Source organism: Bubalus kerabau, chromosome 2, assembly GCF_029407905.1.
Source record: "Bubalus kerabau isolate K-KA32 ecotype Philippines breed swamp buffalo chromosome 2, PCC_UOA_SB_1v2, whole genome shotgun sequence".
Lineage (NCBI taxonomy): Eukaryota > Metazoa > Chordata > Mammalia > Artiodactyla > Bovidae > Bubalus > Bubalus kerabau.
Window position 1 is genome coordinate 26,154,658 of NC_073625.1, and position 22,684 is coordinate 26,177,341.

At 42.0% G+C, this 22,684-nt stretch overlaps 1 protein-coding gene across 6 annotated transcripts in view; it reads right to left on the reverse strand.

Moving 5' to 3' along the window:
- MTUS1 (microtubule associated scaffold protein 1) overlaps positions 1-22,684 on the reverse strand; it is a 188,002-nt gene that overhangs the window by 141,149 nt on the left and 24,169 nt on the right. Inside the window, exon 1 of one of the 6 annotated variants that reach the window (XM_055567287.1) lies at positions 3,191-3,292. The exons of the other annotated variants lie outside the window; for them this stretch is intronic. The gene's annotated coding sequence lies outside the window, so the exon portion shown is untranslated. Of the gene's footprint in view, positions 1-3,190; positions 3,293-22,684 lie in introns of those variants that run through there. 6 annotated transcript variants of the gene reach the window in all.

Here is a 22,684-nt window from a genome sequence, read left to right on the forward strand (position 1 = left end):
GACTTACAGAAGACCAGGTATCAGAATAGCAGACTTTACCATATTAATACTGAAAGCTGGAAGACAAATGAAGTGATATCTTCAAAGTTCTGAGAGAAACGTTCAAATAGGAATTCCAATCCTGCAAGCCATGAATCCAACTTGAGAGAATAAAGGGGACTTTAGGCACACAAAGCCTCACATTTCTCTCTCCTACATGTTTTCCCAGGAAATCTACAAGAGGCTGAATGCTGCCATCGTGAGGAATTAAACCAAAGAGGGGTATCATGGAGGAAACAGAAAGTCCAAGAGGAGAAAAAAGGAAGGACTCTCCAGAAAAGCCCAGGTGCCAGCTGTGTCCTCTAGGGCAGCAGGAAGTCAGTGGTCTGACAAGGATGTCTGCGGGAAAAACAGAGCTAATCAGCTTTAGGAAGTTGGCACTAACTGAGAAACTGAACTGAGAGAAATGTGAGAGTGCTTTTGAAGGATGTGAGCTGTTTCTGCCAGATATTAAAACTAATAATAATAATAATAAAAAAGAAACATCACCCACTCCCTCTGGCTGGCCCACCAGCATGTGGCCATTGATTGTTGCCTCCACCATCATCACCTGCCTCTTTGCCAGCTGACGTGCCCTGTTGCCCCCTGCACAGCAGGGGACTTGGGCAAGGGTGCTGAAGGCAGGCAAGGGGCGCACAGAGACAAACCAACTGACAGCCAGGCAGCCCCTAAGGACAGACATTCAGGCAGGAAAGTCTCCCTGCCCTCTCTTCCTTCCACGATCAGAAACTTGTCACCCTACCTTCACAAATGATGGGAGGAAGAAGTGGGAAAAATACCCTTCCAGTATCCCCCAAATGTCTGAGCCTTCAATATTGAGTTTTTTCTTTATAAAAATGTACTTTTATTTTATAAAACAAAAAACAAAAAGAAACATCCTAAAATGCCAGTTGGATCACAGAAATACTATTCATAGTCATTTTGATTTAAGAGATGAAAGGAAACACAAGAAACAGTGGAGAGAAGAAACATGACTGTCTCCGAGAACAGAGTGGGCTGTTCTTTTACATAAGCCTCTGCAGAGCACTACTTATCTTCTTCAACTCTCAACATTTGATAAAAAGTTAAGGAATTTGTTGTTCACTTGTTTCCAACTCTTTGCGACCCCATGGACTGCAGCATGCCAGTCCTTCACCATCTCCCGGAGCTTGCTCAAACTCATGTCTGTTGAGTCAGTTATGCCATCCAACCATCTCGTCCTCTGTTAGGTAAAAGAATTATTTTGAACCCTTTCTATTTATCTTCTTTTCTCCTTCCATTAAGAAGCCTCTTATCAAACAAGGCTGCTGTCTTAGTTCCTTTTAAAACCCTCAACAGCTTGGCTTTTCTGTGGCTGAGCCTCAGGAGAAGCCAGTGAGATTACAGACAGGACTCCAAGAAGAAACCCAAACTTGAGCTGCAAGGGGCCTCTTCCTGAACCTAAAACTAGTGACTTCTTCGCTGCTGCACTATCCTGACAGTGTCTTTGCTCACCTTAAGCCAGCAGTCACGTTTCAACATTGTCCTGCTAACTCAAGCCACTCTTAAGGACACCCATAGACCATCAAGGTCAAATGTCAGATGCTGTTCTAACTATATTTCAAAGCCAAGAGTCCCTCGGACTTCCCTACAGTCCCAGACATGCTGTAGGTTCCCCTACAGTGGCCAAGAATCCACCTGCAAATGCAGGGAACATGGGTCCAATCCCTGGTCTGGGAAGATTTCACATACCGAGGGCAACTAAAGCCTGTGCACCGCAGCTCCTGAGCCCATGTGCTGTGATTACTGAGGCCCGAGCGTCTGCAGCCCATGCTCTGCGACAAGAGAAGCCACCACAACCAGAGGAGCCCCGCTCAGCACATCTAGAGAAAGCCTGCACTCAATGGAGACCCAGTGCAGTCAAATAAATAAGTAGTCCCTCTTGTAAAACACATCCTTGCATCAGAAACATTAAAATGCAAAAACATATGTCTTAGAAATGAACAAATACTATAATTTAAAAGCTCAACACTTCAAAGTCACTGACTCTCAGGGTTACAAGAGACCTTAAAAATGACCTGTGGAATCTTAACACTAATCTGACATTTAAATCCTCTTAAGCTGTAATCAACCAAATCTCTGCCCCTCCAGAGAATGTACAATGGTTCCTGGCAGTTCCTACTTCCCCTGTCTAAACACTCCCTGCCCAGACTCATAAAGTATACAATAGGATTTAGGATTCAAAGTCCAGCCATAGCAGACAGAAAACCTCAAATAAGTGGCAAAAGACAAGTTTATTTCTGTCTCAGACAAAAGCCTGCATAGGTTGTCCAGGGTCAAGAGATCCACCTGTTAGGGACCAGGGATCCACCTTTCTCCTTCCTCTCCTGTGCATGACCTCAACCTATGGCCCCAAATGGCATTATCTGTGTTTCCTTGAATAGGGCAAAAGGGTCCAGAGGCAATAAACATGAAAGTTAAGTCCAGATAACACAGCATACTGAAGCCAGTGGCCAAAACATGACCATCCGGCCACACCTGCCCATAAGGCAGGCTGAGGCATGGACACCAATACAGCGTACCTACACCTGGTTAAAAATCCTATAAACATAAAAGATGGGGAGAAGTGGAGTGACGGACAGCCACCTCTGTCACATTTAACCACAGGCCCCATGCTCCACTCCACAGAGTACACTCTTCACTACCAAGGGACTAGATCTGTATTTAGACAATCAGGTTTTCTAGAAGCCAGGAGGTCTCAATCTCAGATCCTTTCTGAGAGTACCTTGCTAGACTCTGGGGAAAAGTTCTTGTGGGGAGATCTTCACCGTTAGGACATGAAAGCGAAAGCGAAATCGCTCAATAGTGTCCAACTCTTTGCAACCCCATGGGCTGTAGCCTACCAGGCTCCTCAGTCCATGGAATTTTCCAGGCAAGAGTACTGGAGTGGGTTGCCATTTCCTTCTCCAAGGGGATCTTCCTGACCTGGAGATCGGACTCAGATCTCCTGCACTGCAGGCAGACACTTTACCATCTGAGCCACCAGGGAAGCATCTGTTACGACATAGATGTGATCTATGAGCTATGGAGGTGGGCTTGTAGACTTTAAGCAAAGCTTGTGGACCACTCTGAACTGCCCTGATGTAACTGAAAATTTTAATCTGTTTTCTTAAAGATGGTCTATCAAGCTTACTTTCAGTCTGGTTTTGCTTTTCCGTGAATCAAACTCCTTGAATGGTCCACTTGAAGTGTGATTCATGGCAGTTGTACTTTTGGATCCTGGACTAAAATTTGTATGCAATCCAAAGTTGAAGACCACTAAAATCACAAGATGAATACAATTAGGGATATTATTTGAAACATGCCTTTCCTGTCTCCCATGTACTAGGCAGTCAGGTTCTGGGGCTGCTGTAGACTTGATTGTGGGCGTTTGTCTGGGACATGAGATGTAACAACAAGGTGAGTGCCTTCCTGAAGAAAAGATCAACAGACCAATACAACAGAAGGATGAACAGACCAGAGCTGAGAGATCTGTTTGCCTAGTGAAGCTGGGGGAAACTATCAAGTATAAATGGAAAGACAGGCAATGCAGCAGAAGGAATCCAACTGGCTCTAAAGTAGGAAAGGGCTGGAAAGACTGCGAAGACTACAAAGCTCAAAGTGGCTACAGATGGAAAGGGTAAAGAACAGCCACTGGGAATGTTCCACAGTTTGAATTCTATTCTGGGAATGGTGTGAGTCTGCCAAAGCTGTTAAGAAGACACTAATACTTTGGTTTGGCTGGAGAGGGGAAGATGTCCCGGTGAGCAAAGAGCGACAGCAGGATATATTGGGAGGGACCTGAACCAGCACAGCAGTGTCGGGATGAAAAGGAGACAAAAAGCCAGATGGAGCTTAAAAAGGTTCACCTCTGTGCTTTCTGCAGCAGAGAGCCTGGCGCACAGTAAGCACCCAATTACGTGACTGCAGACACACACATGAGTTTAAAAGACTACTTCATTTGTGTTAATATTTTTAAGATGGAAGTCACAGCAAATATATTGAAAAACTGCACAAATAAAACTGGGTAGATGCAAAAAAAAGATTTCAGCATTCAGTACAAATTTTCTACGTATTTCAGAATATTCTTTCTATTTTTCTTTAAATAAGCTGACATGAGTTTAGGATATTGATTCTGGGAGCACTAACTGCAAAAAGGCTTTTTAACCATTCCAAGCAACAAATGAGAGATTCACAGAATGAATAAAAGATCTAAGTTACAACGAGTAAGGTATTAGGCACAAGGACATATTGCTTAATCACTCAAGGAAAATTAATTCATTTCTTTCTAAATCATCTCAGCTTTAGAATTTTTAAGTGAAAATACTACTCAACAGTAAAACCTACCAGTGAAACTTTGTTTATGCTGTGATAAAACAAAACTACTTCAATGCCATGATAAAACAAAACTACTTCAACAAAAATATATCACTTCATCCCCCATCCATGCCCAAAACCATATGATGTTTGTATTTAAAATATCTTTAAGATCTTCTATTTCATTGATTAGAACATGTTTATAGAAAGGATCTATTTATAGTATTCCCAACTGTCCTAAGAGAAGATCCTCAAATAACCCCAGTAATAAGACTCTCAGCAGGTAACAGAGTAAACAGATGGCACTCAAAACACACCAGAAAAATTAAAGAAGTATCCCAAGGGGAAACAAACAAACAAACCATTTTTACACTAATAAATAAAGATTAAACGATTAACTGATAGTCTTTGAGCCTTGTGGTTAAATAATTTTAAATCTATGGTCACATCTTAATGAGAACTGACATCTGAAAACAGACTATTCTATACTTATTACTACACAATACAGTTGGCCCTCCATATCTGTGGGATCTAAATCCATGGATTCAATCAACATCAGATAAACATTGGGAAACAATTCCAGAAAGTTTCAAAAAAGCGAAACTTGAATGTGCCATCATCCACTGGCAATTTTTTACATAGCATTAATATTCTATTTCTATTACATTTACTTAGCATTAATAATAGGTTACACGCAAATACAAACCCATTTTATACAAGGGACTGGAGCATCCACAGATTTGGTGTCTTCAGGTCCTGAAACCAAGCCTCCACAGATATGGAGGGACTGTGGCATAGTTAGTCCTTTTTAGATAAATCCACACTTACAGGAAATCCAATGGACAGAGGAGCTGGTGGCTACAGTCCATGGGGTAGCAAAAGAGTTGGACACAACTTAGCAACTAAACAACACTTGCAAGAGAGGCAGGGAGAGTGAAGCCCTGGCTGATTAGGATAAGGACACCACCACTGAAGAAGAATCTGCTAGAAGAGTCAACACAAAGCCCGTTAACAACCTCCTGAGCTTCAAGAATTCGGATCTCTGGACTTTATTCCAAAAATGTACTTTTATTCCAAGACTTTCTGGCTGAAGAATTTCCTAAAACCTCAAACCAGCATGTGGAAGACCCCACACACTCACAGACTCTTAAAACCACATTCCTGAAAGCTTAGTCAGAAATTCTCTTAAATAGAATGTTTTAATATTTTCCTTTTACAAATATCTACATTTCAGGACATTCTATATTCTTTAAACATATCAAACAGCATAAACAACCAAGCTGTGTTTCCATAATTCTCTTATCTTGTTGCTAAGATAGCGTGGAAGTCAAATGGCCAGGTTAAACATGCTCAGAGCATTTTAAATCATAAATATTTCAGTAGTTCTAGCTTTCTTCCACACCTCCCTCCCTTCCTCCTACCCTCTTCTGTTCTCTCTCTCTCTCTCTCTCTCTCTCTCTCTCTCTCTCACACACACACACACACACACACACACACACACACACACGGACTCAGAGTTATAACCAGAATCACAATGCAAAGCTGACCAAATAACCAAGGATCTAGGCACTTCATATGACAGAGTAACTATATCTGGAATCATCTCCTACCATACTCTTTGCTATTGTAGGTGTAAAAACAAAACAAAACATAAAATGACCATGTTGTGACAATATAGAAAATTTACAATATATAAAATTATATATTATATTAAAAAACTGACTGGGTAACGTGAACTCTGATAAGGCAATGTGTGAAATTTTTATTTAGCAACCTAAACACAAAACACAGCATCACAGGGGCTGAACTCTTTTCCTCTCTAAAAAAGTGATCATTTTGATATCATCATTTGTTCATAATAATCTTTGGCTTTCACACATTCTAGAATTTATCCTGAAATAGCGGTATTTTAATAAGATAAATATCACATATAGAAGGAGATGAAAAAGGGTATCTGACTTAAAAAGCATTTTTTTAAAGTACCACTTCTAAAACATAATTAACTCTAGCATTTTTGCTTAAATGCCCCAAATCAACCATATCAAGGTAACCTACCTATATTTCTCAGAAATCAAAATCAACAACTATCAATATAAGCAAGTGATGTCTCATTCAAGTTTAAAAAAAAGCATACTTGGCTGCACCTTAGGGACTGTCTTCTTCATACCGCAGTGCAGAAACTACAGCCACACTGAAGGAAATGCACACCAGACCATACAGTGAATCCTCTCAAGGGACCATGGTTATTCAAAGACCAGCTCGGTCTTGCAGCAGTAATTCGGCTGGGTATAATGACTAATTTTTTTTTTTCAAAGTAAAGAATTTCCCTTGGGCTCTCTGCCAACAAAACATCACAGATTTTTTTAAGCCTTACGGAGAGAAAACGTGTATGTTTCTTGGCTATACTGTACATCCCTTACAGTAAAACTCAAAACAAAAACAAAGTGTTCTGTGAAGTAAGCAACTTCCTGGCCTATCCAGACCAGGTCTGAAACAGGAGTTACTTTCACTTGTCAGATTAAATCAGCACTCACCGTTGCTGGGTGACTGCATCTGGATTAAAGAAACCAGAATATTCCAGTGATTTGGAAACAAACAAAATATTTGAAGAAAAGATGGTAAGTAAGCATCTATATCAAAATATAAAACTTAGATTTAAGGTATAATCTTCATTAATTTACCTACAATTTCACTTCTCACTTCCTATACTAATAAATTCTTAGGCATTTCATATCCTTTAAACTTAAGGTGAATACTCAGAAATTTTCAACTTAACATTTGTGTGAGAGAAAGTTCTAGAAGGATATAATTTCAAGAGTTTATCACTATCCCCTTAGGTTGGAGCAGGGGTGTAGAAGAGACTGCCACATTATACCTTTGTATTACACATTTTATTAAATATTTATAATTACTTTTGGAATCTTATTTAAATACCAAGATAATAAAGATACATCTATATTCCAGTGGAATAAAATACATTCTTTACAAACTGTACTTCTTTGATCACCGTGTTTTGTTTTGTTTTGTTTTCGCATAAAAACTGAAATTAAAGATTTGGAGGTCATTTATTCAGAATCGTTGGAGAAGGAAATGGCAACCCACTCCAGTATTCTTGTCTGGAAAATCCCACAGACAGAGGAGTCTGGTGGGCTACAGTTCATGGGGTAGTGATACTGATACATTAATATTAATGGCTAGTGATACTGGATATCTTTCCAAGTGCTGTTTGCTGTCTGTAGATCCTCTTTGGTGAAGTGTCTGTTCAACTTTTTGGTACATCTTTATATAGCTTTTTGGAGGGTGGTTTTTGAAGAAGGAAACGGCAACCCACTCCAGTACTCTTGCCTAGAAAATCCCATGGACGGAGAAGCCTGGTGGGCTACAGTCCCTGGGGGTCGCAAAGAGTCGGACACGACGGAGCAACTTCACTTTCACTTTCACTTTATTCAACATCTTAGGTCAACATATCTGCTCTTCAAACCATGAATAACTAGTGTCGAAGCTGTTATAGATCTTCCTCAACTTATGATGGAGTTACATGCTAATAGACACATTGGAAGTTAAAAACAGTATAAGTTGAAAATGCATTTGGTACAGCTAACCCACCAAACATCACAGTTTACCTAGCTTACCTTAAACTGCTCAGAACACTTCCATTAGCCTACAGCTGGACAAAACCATCTAACACAAAACTTGTAATAATGTACTAGCTCATGTAGATGATTGAATACCGCACTGACAGTGAAAAACAGAATGGCTGTCTGGATTCAGAAAGGTGAGTGCATCGGTGGTTTACCCTTGTGATCACGTGGCTGATGGTGCCTGACACTGCCCAGCATCAGGAGAGCATCCTAGCCCAGGAAAAGCTCCAAATTCAAAATATGGCTTCTACTGAAAGCACTAACACTATTTTGCACCATCAAGTCGAACCACCGTAAGTCAAGGAACATTCGGACTTGACAAAACAGTCAGTGTAGTCCCTAAATAAATGCCTTTCCAATTCCGACAATAGAACCATTCAATTCAGACACCTGAAACATATTCCAAGAAGTCTTGGAGCAGTTTACTCATGAATCCAAAGACTACAACAGATGAACTTCTCTTGAAACAGACTACTCTTATGAAGGAAGGTAATTTTACTATTCTCCTGTGAACAGGGCCCACTCATGGAAGAGGGGTTGACGAACACTAATGACTGGCTCATGTGTCCAGATTCACTGAATCCAATCTGAAAATGAAAGCGTTGCTTGCTCAGTCATGTCCAACTCTATGTGACCCCATGGACTGTAGCCTGCGAGGATCCTCTGTCCATGGGATTCTCCAGACAAGAATACTAGACGGGGGAGCCATTCCCTTCTGCAGGGAATCTTCTAGACCCATCAATTGAACCCAGGGCTCCCTCAATGCAGGCAGATTCTTTACAATCTACTTATTCTATATGTAAGAAAACTGTGGTCTAGAGAAAATAAGTTACGGTTTTTAGTGCTGCTTTCGATTACATAACTTTACGAGTCACCATTCACACATATTCTGTGGAAAAGAAACACCAACAGTAGAGTTACATTAAGGATGGTGGTGATGGTGCCCCAAGAACCATGCAAGGTAGCAGCTCTGACGACTCCCAGGTTCATACAAGTATTTAGAGACAGAACCAAGATTAAATACTCTTGCCTCCAGCCCCTTAAGAGTCACCACCATCTTGCCTCATAAAAGTATGATTTAATGGTACGTTTAGAATAAAGTCCTATCTTAAATTTTTATCCTCTTTAACAATATGCATTTAACCACCTTAGGTGAAATGGCACAAGTACCACAAACTAATCCTGCACTAGGAAGATCAAACATAACTTCAAAGAAAAGAAACCAGGCCTGCAGAAACTAGATACAAACTTAAAGAATACAACAACTAAAAAAAAAATATTAAAGGCTGTCTACAGCAATGTAACGTATTAAATAAACAGTCTGTGTCTCAAAGCTACAAATGAGCAAGGGTAAATATTTCACTTGCATTATCCAAACCTGAGTCCCTACTGTCCTCAATCTCCCAGTGACTACACCAAAGAGGAGCTAAATAAAGGGACTCTTACTACAACTGCCAGGCACAGCTGCTAAAACAAAATGATCTGGACCTGCTTCCTAGAACAAGAGGCCAGCTTCATCTTTTGATGTCCTACCAAGGAAGCACTTTGGCTACAATCGCCAATGCCAATTAAGATAAGAAAACCAGTACATTCAGTACCGGTCTCGAAACAGATTGTTTTTCTACAAAGGGAAACTAGGCCAAAAACTAAACACTGTATGTTCAATCTTTTTTGTGATCCAGTATCACTTAATGATAAAGGAGATCTAGTAGACACAGTTCAGATTGTTCACTGAATAACCAAAGTAGTTCTTCCAGTTTCTGAAACTGTACAACCACCTGTGATACTTCACAAAGAAATAGGGGGAGACGAGGTAGGGGAAATGAGATGGACGCGAGCCTATGAAAAGAAGTAGCAGCTCAGCAGAAAAAGGAGCACATTTTAGTCAGTTCTAATGAGGTGAATGAACCTAGAGCCTATTATACAGAGTGACGTTTAAGTCAGAAAGAGAAAAACATCATATATTCACACACACACACACATATATACGGAATCTAGAAAAATGGTACTAAGTAACCTATTTGCAGGGTAGGAATGGAGACTTAGACAAAGAGAAAAAACTTGTGGACACACTAGGGGAACGAGAGGGGGGGACAAATTGAGAGAGTAGCACTGAAAATTAGACAGTATCAGGTGTAAAACAGATTGCTAAAGTGAAGTTGTTGTAGAGCAGGGAGCTCAGCCTGGTGCTCTGTGATGACCTAGAGGGGTGGGATGGGGTGGGGGGTTCAAGAGGGAGGGGACATGTGTATATGTATGGCTGATTCACGTTCATGTATAGCAGAAACCAACACAACATTGTAAAGCAATTATCCTATAATTTAAAATAAATAAAATTTTTTAAAGTAGCAGCTTAGGAACTTGTGGAAGATTATATAAGAAAACTACTTAATCCATATAAAAGAATCAATCTACAAGAGATTAAACCTCCAAAGATATGTTCCTAAGAAAGAGAAATTATCTCCAAAACTAAAGCATCCTGTCAGGTTCCAAGCAAATGCAACAAACATGCACACAATATTCCCTCCTTTCCCCTACTTGATTTGAAAAGTTAGCTTAGGCTGAGAACTAGTTCTCTTCATTCTCTGAGACACCAGTAAGGCTCCAAGAGGAATAAAGGTATATAGCTGTAGGGGAACAAAATTTGCCACCCTAAAATCTCTCTTTGGCATGAAGATTATTTCAAGCTGGAAACAATCAAGCCCAAAAGACTCAGAAAGAAACTCTGACCTTCCCCCACTGACTGTCTGGGCTTCCCTGGTGGCTCAGTGGTAAAGAATCCGCCTGCCAATGCAGGAGACACAGGTTTGAACCCTTGGTCAGGAAGATCCCCTGGAGAAGGAAACAGCAACCCACTCCAGTATTCTTACCATGGGAAACCCCATGGACAAAGGAGCCTGGCAGGCTACAGTCCATGGGTCATAAAGAGTCAGACACAAATGAGCACGCACGCACACACATGGACTATCTAAAGAATGTAGACAGAGGACTTGTTCCAGGAAGGGAGCCATCATCATAGACAATCTGGTATGAGCCAGCTATGCACACGGGGAATCTAGCAATCTGTTTGTTAAAATCCTCTGTGTCCCATTGTCTCTACTGACCCAGCAAACATTTATTTACCTAACATTTGCTTTTCTATCTTTGTGTCAACTGCCTTCCTCCCTCGCCCCACCATTGTGCCCAACATCCTTTTTTTTCTTTAGCTGAAATGGTGTTTAAGGTGAGGATTTCGGCTGTTTTGATGAGTTGCTCCGTTTTCCTGGGTCCCTCCCATGTATAGTGATAGTGAAGTCACTCAGTCGTGTCCGACTCTTTGCGACATGTATACTCTTTTTTAGTATACACGTTACTAAACTTCTGTGTGATTTTCTCCTGCTAGTCTGTCTCATGTCAGTTTACTTCTGAGACCAGCCAGAAGAATCTAGAAGGGTGGAGGAAAATTTATTTCTCCTTGTAAAATTATATAGAAAGATTAGAAACCAGATCCCAAGGGGAAAAAATAATCAATTACACATCACTGGAAATCAGAATCTCTGAGCCAAACTTTTAAAACAGCTTACTGTTGATGCCTCAGTCCAAACTCAAGTTGGGCCATGGGAGAAGAGTCTGTAAAAGCCATGCTAGCTCACGATCAGTAGAGACAGAGGTGCTCTGAGGTTGCTGGAGCTTTCATACTCAGCCATCTCTGAGACTCTGCAACCCCATGGACTGTAGCCTGCCAGGCTCCTCTGTCCATGGGATTCCCCATGAAGGAATACTGGAATGGGTAGCCATTTCCTACTCCTGGGGATCTTCCCCACCCACTGACTGAACTCGTCTCCTGCATTGACAGTCAGGTTCCTTACTGCTGAGGCACCAGGGAAGCTGGGCTGCTGGAAGTCATTTGGAAAGTCTAGGGTGTCAATATTAAAAAAAAAAGGGGGGGGGGGCAGGAGAAAAAAAGAATTCAAGGAATAGACACAGTTTTAAATGTCCGTGTGAAAGGCAACAAAGACCAAAAACAAAGTCTAGGGCTGCCAGACTTGGGGTAAGATGCTACACTTTGATGAAGCATCAAAACCCAGCAGGTTCAGTAACTGTGAAGCTGGGGAAACTCCAGCCAGGAGAAGGACTTCAGATCTCATTGTCCTCCCAGCCCTTTGATCCTCCCCTAAAGCCCCTCAGTAAAATGGCTTGATCCTCCCCTTCTCCCAAAAACACTCTTCTGTCTCTCTCAGTATTTCTGTATGTGTCAGTCAGCACACAGACATTACCCCTAGGCACATGTGTATCGACAGCTGGCATTTCTGAGGTAGAAACTTGGCTCCAGAGCACCACCCAAGTAGGTGGGATGCAGACGCACCAAGTGGGTGCTGTTCCCCTCTCTGCAGCCCCTGTACACATGCTTCCTCCACAACTCCACTCAGCTCATCACACACCCTTCAGCTACTCTGCTGGTATAGGCAGTCCCCAGTTTATAAGCAGGTCACCACCCACAGTTCATTTGAAAATTTATTTTAACTCAAAACTAATTTTCCTAGAGCAATGCTCTTCATGAGGAAGAGGATTCTAGCCTGGCCCCAAACCGAAACAAATTTAATTTATAACGTAAGTCCTATTAGGTCAGCTAGACCTAGCCCTTAACACATGTCCAAAGACCAAGAAGCTGAACACAAGCTAGGGTGTTGTTTCAATGCGAAAAAAATGCATTCCAGGTCAAAAAAAAGAGAGAATCAAAGAAGTTACTTGTCCTACTTGACCCTGGCTATCACCATCTTCATCTCAAGAGTCTGAAGATGTAGGGGCTAGGAAAATAAAAATGGGAGAAAGTTTTCTCCCTTCTAAAACACAAAGAAACAAGAGGGGAGGCAATCTCATTTTCCATCCTGCCTCCTCTTCCTCCTTTTACAATCCTAAATGGGGTTAAAGGCCTTAAGCCTTTCTTGCTCCAATCAGACAGGTGGAGTGGCCTACCTGCTCTGTGTGTGTGGGAGCACACAACCCACTTGAAGATCCCAAAAGCAAATTTTTACTTCAAAGGATAAACCTGTAATATTTCAACATCTTCTGCTAAAACAGAGAAAACCTTCCCACTTTCAATCCAATCTTCTTAAGAATACATATATACACATAGCCAAGAGAGCTAAAATATAGGACTGTGAAACACTGAAGCCAAAGAGCAGGAAATTTCATTCCAAGGAAGGAGGCATTTCTCCAAGGATGATATGCAAATGACCCTTGAAAAGATGCTTAACATTATGAGTCTTTGGGGAAATAGAAATCACAACCACGAGATGTCCATCAACAGAGGAATGGGTAAAGATGTGGCACACATATACAATGGAATATTACTCAGTCATAAAAAAGGAATGAAGTTGTACCATTTGCAGAGATGTAGATAGACCTAGAGGCTGTCATACAGAGTGAAGTAAGAAAGAAAAAAAATGCATATCAGCATATATGTGGAATCTAGAAAAATGGCACAGATAAACCAATTTGCAAAGCAGAAAGAGAGACACAGACATAAAGAACAATATATGGACACCAAGGGGGAAAAGGAAAGATGGGATGAATTGGGAGATTGGGGTTTACATTTACATACTACTATGTATAAACTATGTTAACTAATGAGAACCTGCTGCATAGTACAGGGAGTTCTACTTAAGGCTCTGTGGTGACCTAAATGGGAAGAAAAAAAAAACACAACAGGAAATATATGTGTATGCATGAAATTCCCTGATGGCTCTTAGTAGTAAAGAGCCACCTGCAATGCAGGAGACTTAAGAGACTCGGGTTCCATCCTTGGGTTGGGAAGATTTCGTCGAGGAGGAAATGGCAACCCACTCCAGTTCTTGTCTGACGAACCCCACAGACAGAGGAGCCTGGCAGGCTACTCTCCTAGGGTTGCAAAGAGTCAGACGCAACTCATCGACCGAGCATACACGCATGTATATGTATAGCTGATTCATTTTGCTGTTAACACATCATACCCACTGGCATGGCCATGATGAAAATGTCAGCAAGGATGCGAAGAAACTGAAGCCCTCCTGCATTGCTGACGGGTAGGTAAAATGCCGCAGTGGTTGTGGAAAACAGTTTGATGGTTCTTCCAAAGTTAAACACAGAATCACCATACAATCTCGCATTCCACTCCAAAGCCTACGCCGAAATGGACCCAATGCAGGGATTTGAACAGATCTCTGTACACGCATGTCAACATCAGCATTATGGATAGTAACCAAAAGGTGGAAGCAACCCAAGGATACATAGGTGAGTGAATAAACTAAATGTGGTAGGTAAATACAATGGAATATTATTTGGCCATAGAAAGAAATGAAATTTTAATAATGCTGCAAACAGATGGACCTTGGAAACATTCTAAATGAAAAGGACAGAAAAAGATAAACATGGTATGATTCCTCTTACATGAGGTACCTAGAACAGGAAAATCCATAGAGGCAGAAGGTAGGAGAGAGGTTACCAGGAGCTAGTGAGAAAACTGAATGAGAAATTATTCCTCAATGATTTCAAAGTTTCTGTTTGGGATGATGAAAAATTCTGAAACTAGACAGGGTGATGATGATACAACACTGTGAATGTACTTAATGCCACTGAATTGTATACTTAAGAATGGTTAAGTGGGATGAACAGAGACAGTAACATGGAAACATACATTACCACATGTAAAACAGAGAGCCAATGGGAATTTGCTGTATGGCTCAGGGAACTCAGACTGGGGCTCTGTAGCAACCTAGAGGGGTGGGATGAGGAGGGATGTTCAAGAGGGAGGGAAAATAGGTATAGTGATGACTGATTCATGCTGATGTTTGGCAGAAACCAACATAATACTGTAAAATAATTATCCTTCAACTAAAAACAAGTGAATTTTTTTAAAAATCAAAATAAATAAAATGGACAGCCAACAAGGGCCTTCTATACAGCACATCGAACTCTGCTCAATGTTATGTGGCAGCCTGGATGGAAGGGGAGTTTGGGGGAGAATGGATACATGTATACGTGTGGCTGAGTCCCTTCACTGTTCACCATTGCTAATCAGCTATACCCCAATATAAAATAAAAAGTTAAAAGAAAAAAAAGAGAATGGTTAAAACGATGAATTGTTACGTGTATTTTACCACAATTTAAAAAAAAAAAGATAACACCACAAACTGATGGCTTAATTTCACTGCTATCTCAACTTTCCCAATCTACAAAACAGGTGAAAAAGTCTATATCATGTATCTTAGAACTTTGGGATGCCAAGGTCCATACAGTCAAAGCTATGATTTTTCCAGTAATCATGTATAGATGTGAGAGTTTGACCATAAAAAAGGGTGAGCACTGAAGAACTGATGCTTCAAACTGTGGTGCTGGAGAAGACTCTTGAGAGTCCCTTGGACTGCAAGGAGAGCAAACCAGTCAATCCCAAAGGAAATCAACCCTGCATATGCATTAGAAGGACTGATGCTGAAACTCCAGTACTTTGGCCACCTGATGCGAAGAGCAGACTCACTAGAAAAGATCCTGATGCTGGGAAAGATTGAGGGCAGGAGGAGAAGGGGACAACAGAGGATGACATGGTTGGATGGCATCATCAACTCAATGAGCATGAATTTGACCAAACTCCAGGAGACAGTGGAGGAAAGAGGAGCCTGGGGCGCTGCAATCCATGGGATCACAAAGAGTCGGACACGACTTAGCGACTGAACAAATGACTATTTGAGATCCCAAGTGTTCAATCCACAGTGGGAGGGTCTACACAGGGCTCCACCCTGACAACTGTGGCACCACACCTGAGAGGCAGAAGCTCTTCTGGGCTAGACAGTCGCACAGAAAGATACCATGTGCACATGTGGACAGATACCCTTAAGTGTGCAAGTTTTGTCACAATCTTTTAAATCCTCACCCTATCAACATCAGAGTCATAAAAGAGATATGTGATTTCAGAGAAGAGTGAAATCATGACAGTAACCAGGGCATGCTGCTGACAAAGACTTTCAGATGCGGTTGTCTGAGATTGAGGAGGAGGAAGCCGGAGGAGCATCTAGACCCGCAGCTAGTCAACTGGGCAAGTCCCGGAGGGATCAGGCAGGGATTCCAGGACAAGCGGCCTGATCAGCCTAGGAGACTCCAGCCAGGGCCTAAAGCTCAAAGACAGCACAAGACACACAACCCAACTGGTCACATAGCTTAGGAACAGGCTTCTAGGCAGGCATCCATAAATGGAGGTGCTTAGCTTCTTACTGAGCCTCCAAACCTTTCAGCATCACTGTCTGGTTCTTTTGGTTTTGTTTCTGCCACATCACAAAGCTTGTGGGATCTTAATTCCCCAACCAGGGAATGAACCCAGGAGCACGGCAGTGAAAGCGCAATTTTTAGCCACTGGGCCACCAGGAAATTCCCAGCACCAGTACTGAATTATTTCCAGATCGAAGCTGACATGACTACCTCTACATGGAACACTCCCACTCAAGACCCACTTCAAAAGAAACTCCTTCAGGGTTAAACAAATCTCAGCTTGATTGCATGGTTGAGAGAATAATCGCTCTGAATAAACTACCTGTATTTTACACACGTCTTGGGCACAATGCTTATATAAAGTAAGCATTCAATAAATGTTGGCTGTAAATCAGACTTTCTCAGCTATCCATTACATATCCCTCAGAGAGATGGATCAAAGCCAAGGAGCAGCAAACAACTATTTTTAAAATCTAAACACAAATACAAGCACCCCAGGTGGCTCAATGGTAAAGAATTCACCTGCCAATGCAGGAGATGTGAGTTTGATCCTTGGGTTGGGAAGATCCCCTAGAGGAGGAAATAGCAACCCACTCCAGTATTCTTGCCTGGAGAATCCCATGGACTGAAGAGCCTAGAGGGTTACAGTCCACAGGGTCGCTAAGAGTTGGACACCACTGAGAAACTAATCATGCAAACACAAATACAAAAAACATACATATAATAACTCTCTACCAGCCTCCTCATTTTTTTTCAATTAACTGTTTTGGATTATTTTAAAACTTTCTATTTTATATTGGAGTATAGCCGATTAACAATGCTGTGACTATTTCAGGTGAATAGCCAAGGGACTCACCATACATATACATGTATCCATTCTCCCCTAAACTCCCCTCTCATCCAGGCTGCCACATCACACTGAGCAGAGTTCCCTTTGGAATTCAACTTCAACAGTGATGAAAATGGCTTTTATGTAATCTTATTTGAAATCTATAACTTCAAGGGTGGGATCAGGTCACAACAATCCCCTTTGACAACAGCTCCCTTGACTTCCTGAAGTGGCCCCACTCTATGAACTGGCCCTGGTAGAGACACCAACCCTCAAACAGGGCCAAATTCTGTCTTCCAAACCACCACACGGATTTGAAAGAGACTGGCAGAGTGGATCATGGAATTCCCTAGAACAGAGAAGCCGATCAAGCCAAGCCTTGCAGTTAGTCCCCTTCCTCCCTGCACCCAGCAGCAGAGGAAGCGAGGATCTGCAGGAAAAAAAGCAGCTTTGTCCCAAGAAACGCAGAAATGAAAGCAATGAGGGAACTGACCTGACTTGGTTCCCAACAGCTGCCTTGACATTTGAGTTGTGAGCAACTTCCCACAACTTTCCTTATGAAGCCTATCTGGGTTTTGCCTTGGTTCACCTGGATTGATTTCTATCACTTGCAATTAAGAGTCTTAGTTAACTGTTGCCAAGAATTTGTCATAGGGGAGGCCAGAGGATTTTTAGCATATGTTCCACAACTGACTTAGAAGCAATCTAAATGTGAACAGGGACTGATAAGAAAATTATAGTAGAGTAATTCAATGAAATACAACCATTTTTATCTATGCAGGGTACAAACAACTAGGGAAAATGTGCATTTTATGATTACAGTCATATAAAATATATAGTAAAAGAACATGAGAAGATGAATATATGTGAGATGAATATATGAATAGATGTGGTGGGGGGGTACAGGGCTATGGGCTATTAATGCTGTTTTAATATCATGTCTGTGTTATTATTAAGACCAGGAAGAAAAATTTAATAATTTCCCCAAATTATAAATATACACAAATGTTGATAGATGAATAAAATATCTACAGTACATCCATATAATGAAATAGCACTCATCAATAAAAAAAAGGCATGGCTTCCTGGTAGCTCAGATGGCAAAGAACACACCTACCAATGCAGGCCTAGGTTTGATCCCTGGATTGGGAAGATTCCCCTGGAGAAGGAAATGGCAACCCACTCCAGTATTCTTGTCTGAGAAATCCCATAGACAAAGGAGCCTGATGGGCTACCATCCACAGGGTCACAAAGAGTTGGACAGGACTGAGCAAGCTATAAATAAATCATACCTCAGTAAATCTATCTTTAAAGTAAATACAATACTGAGCTTGGAAACCAAAGCTATGGTCGCACCTCTGAGAGAGCTCTTTTCTTGACATTCATTCATCCAATTTGTCAGGTGCCCATCATATGCCAAACATGCTGCTAGGTGTGTGAACCAAATAGACAAAAGGGTGAACGAAATAGACAAAAAAAACACATTACACAACTATGCAGTCAGAAATTGTTGTCAGTGAAGAAAGACATTGGTATTCTGGTTACTATTACAGGAGTAGGGGGTCTCTGAGCAAGTCACATGTGTAGGTGAGACCTGAAAAGTTAGTAGCGGTTAAGAAGGCAAAATCACTGCAAATGGTGACTGCAGCCATGAAATTAAAAGACGCTTACTCCTTGGAAGGAAAGTTATGACCAACCTAGACAGCATATTGAAAAGCAGAGACAGTACATTGCCTACAAAGTTCCGTCTAGTCAAGGCTATGGTTTTTTTCAGTGGTCATGTATGGATGTGAGAGTTGGACTGTGAAGAAAGCTGAGCACTGAAGAATTGATGCTTTTGAACTGTGGAGAAGACTCTTGAGAGTCCCTTGGACTGCAAGGAATTCCAACCGGTCCATTCTAAAGGAGATCAGCTCTGGGTGTTCTTTGGAAGGAATGATGCTAAAGCTGAAACTCCAGTACTTTGGCCACCTCATGCAAAGAGTTGACTCATTGGAAAAGACTCTGATGCTGGGAGGGATTGGGGGCAGGAGGAGAAGGAGACAACAGAGGATGAGATGGCTGGATGGTATCACCGACTGGATGGACGTGAGTTTGAGTGAGCTCCGGGAGATGGTAATCAACAGGGAGGCCTGGCGTGCTGCGGTTCATGGGGTCGCAAGGAGTTGGACACGACTGAGTGACTGAACTGAACTGAACTGAAGGAGGCAAAGAACAAAAAGGGTCTTTATATATGTATATATATAATTTAAATATTGATTTATTTAGTTGCACAGGGGCTCAGTTGTGGCACTCGGGATCTTTAGTTGTGGCATGTGGGATCTAGTTCCCTGACCAGGGATCAAACCTGGGACCCCTGCACTGGGACGGTCAAGTCTTAGCCACTGGAGCACCAGGGAGTCCCCAGGAAAGTCTTAAATGTAGTGTCTTATCAGCAGTCAACAGCAACGCAACTGTTTAAATATATCAAGTGTGGTTATATTTCAATGTGATGCAGAATGGGGCCTCTGAAGAAAGAGCCCAGGCAAAGGAAGGTCTTAAAACAGCACTAAGGGCAGTCAGTGGTTGATATAAAGAAGTGTTTGGGGACTTAAGGGCCCTCAAAGAGAATTACGGTGCCTCCACCCACTGTCAACATTTCACAAATGATTAACAGAATGCATACATTTCTCTGAAATGAGGTTGCCTAACTAAATCTCAGATTCTGGTGTTTGTTTTTTTTTTATTGATTTTTATTTGGAGTCTAATTTCTTTATAATGTTGTGTTAGTTTCTGCTGTACACCACGAGTCAGCTATATGTATGCCTATATCCCTTCTCCTTTGAGCTTCCCTCACACACACCCCCCCCACACCACCCCTCGAGGCTGTCAGACATCAGCTCGCTGAGCCCCCTGTGCTATACAACAGCTTCCCGCTAGCAATCCATTCTACACGGGAGGATATCCATGTCAGTGCTCCTCTCCCAGTTCACCCCACCCTCTCCCGCCCCCACTGTGTCCACAAGCCTGTTCTCTATGCCACCTCTCTGACATTCCTACCCTGGAAATAGGTTCATTTTTCTAGATTCCATGTATTCTGGTGCTTTACAGTAATTTGTTGTATTTGTTTTTACTTTTGGCTGAATTTGACCATGGTTTGCTGAAGTTTATCAAAGATTCTAAATGACAACTAAACACACACAAACACACAACTTAACCAAAAAGTGAACAACAGTATTCTCTGTCTGGTAAACACAACTCTTCACCCACCCTAGGGTTCAAATTCAAGACACCTCCTTCACGTGACCTCAGAGGCATTGCTCTGTCTGCATTCTCTGAAACTCACAGGCTGCTTCTTGGCAAATTCCTCTTCTGGATTCTTCTCTGACCAACACCCCCAACCTCCACCCATGTTGGGAGTAAGGCAGGGCTCAGCCCCTTAACCCCTTCTCTTCCCAACTCATGGTATTATTATAGTAAATACTTTCTGTTGGATAATGACTCCCACAAGCATATATCTCTAGTCCTGATCTTTCTCTAAAGCTCCAGATTTTAAGATCCAGTTGTCAAGTCAACACCTACATTTGCTTATCTAATAAGCATCTCAAGCTTCCTACACTTACAAGACAACTCTGGGCTTGTAGACCTCCCCCCAGCTTCCTTCTTGCCCCAGTCTCTGTACAGACACTACAGTGCAACCCCACTGATTACGCCAAAAACCCAGTTGTCAGCCTTCATCCCCCCTCCCACCCCAATAGCCACTCCTAAAGAGGAGAGAGGCTACCTTCAAAATACCTAATACATCCCAAACATAGCTGCTTCTCACCTTCACTACTATCCCAGGTCCAAGTCACTACTGTCTCTCTGCTGAACCAAATGAGCAAATCATTAGCCTCTTGCCTCCTTTCAATACATTCTGCACAAAGTGACCAAAATGATCCTTCTGAATGTGTCACCTTATGCAAATCTTCTCCCAAAGCTCTCTATGGCCTCTCATCACACTTAGGTGGAAACACAGACGCACTGATCTAGAACAACAACTAGCAACAGGTTAGCCTTTGTGCTAAACGTGAGAAGTATTTTCAGAAGGCAAGGGAGCTCTCACTGTGGCCCCCCAAAAAGATGATACAGTCTAAATAGTCAACTTGGGCTTCTCTGGTGGCTCAGTGATGAAGAACCCGCCTGTCAATTCAGGAAGACTCAGGAGAAGTGAGTTCCATCCTGGGTTGGGAAGATCCCCTGGAGAAGGAAATGGCAACCCACTCCAGTATTCTTGCCTGGAGAATTCCATGGACAGAGGAGCCTGGAGGGCTATAAATAATGGGGTTGCAAAGTGTCAGACACGACTGAGTGACAAAAAGTCAACTCTGAGACAGAGTGGAAGAATCCTTGAAAATAAATAACCATCCATTCCTAAATCAGTATGGGGAACTCCCTGGTGGGCCAGTGGCTACAACTTGTCACTTTTCACTGCCAAGGGCCCAGGTTCAATCCCTGGTCAGAGAACCAGATCCCCAAGCCATGTGGCATGATTTAAAAAGAAATTAAATAAAGCCTAAATCAACAGGTATGTCTTCAAACAAAATATTCTCCATCTCTTCACCACCCATTATTATTGTTTTAGTCACTAAGTCATGTCCAACTCTTTCTGACCCCATGGATTTCCCAGGCAAAGAATACTGGAGGGGGTTGCCATTTCCTTCTCCAGGGGATCTTCCTGACTCAGGAATCAAACTTACGTCTCCTGGTATTCACTGCTGAACCAGCAGGGAAGCCCCTTCACCATTCAGTCCTCCACAATTACCTGAAGGCTGGGAGGAAAAAGGTGTTCTTGGCCTTTAAACGACTGATTGTTTGTCAAGTGATACAGGTTTCACCTTAAATTAAAAATAGAAGTCTCTAAAATAACTATTAAGTTTTGGATATTTCATACCGAAACAAAAACCAGCTGCCTCTCTGAAAAGAGTCTTCTGTGTCTCACTTTGAGACTGAAGTTTCTTCAAGCTCACGTGACTTCAACATAAAATGCACACCATATATATGCAAAGAGTTATGAGTAAACGTGTTAAATAATCCTCCCAGAAACTTCCATTTAAAATGTACAGGTCTTTGTCTCAATGATCTGTTGTCTGCAAGTTTTCAGACAATGTTCGGCTTTGTGTTCCCGGGGCAGTATAGGAAACAAGGCCCGTTACTGTTTCCATTCCTCAAAACTACTGTGACTAACATTAAATACAAAGTGTTTTCTTACAAATGAGAAACATCAAGAAATATATCTCACCAAGCCCAGCCTCATAAAAAGATAGCCTCTGTTATTTCCCTTTTTCTAGGGTTTTTAAGCAGTCAATCACTAACACTGCTACCTCCGCCTACGCGAGTCAACAGGAGAACACTCGCCCTCCCCACACTTTTCACACCTGTCTTCAGACACACACCCTCCCCCTTGACTGCTCCTTTCAGGATCTTCTCCTGGCAGCAGGAAGGCAGCAGTGGCTCTGTGCCATTGACTCTCTTCTTTTTTATATTGGGACTATTTTTAGGGCCGCAGCCCCTCTCTGATTCTGGACTTGGCCCTGGATCATCACAAGGCCAAGTCCTTAGACAGAAATCCTGCAGAAGCCAGGCAAGTCTCAGGAGGATTAGTGGACACTCCTCTGCTAAC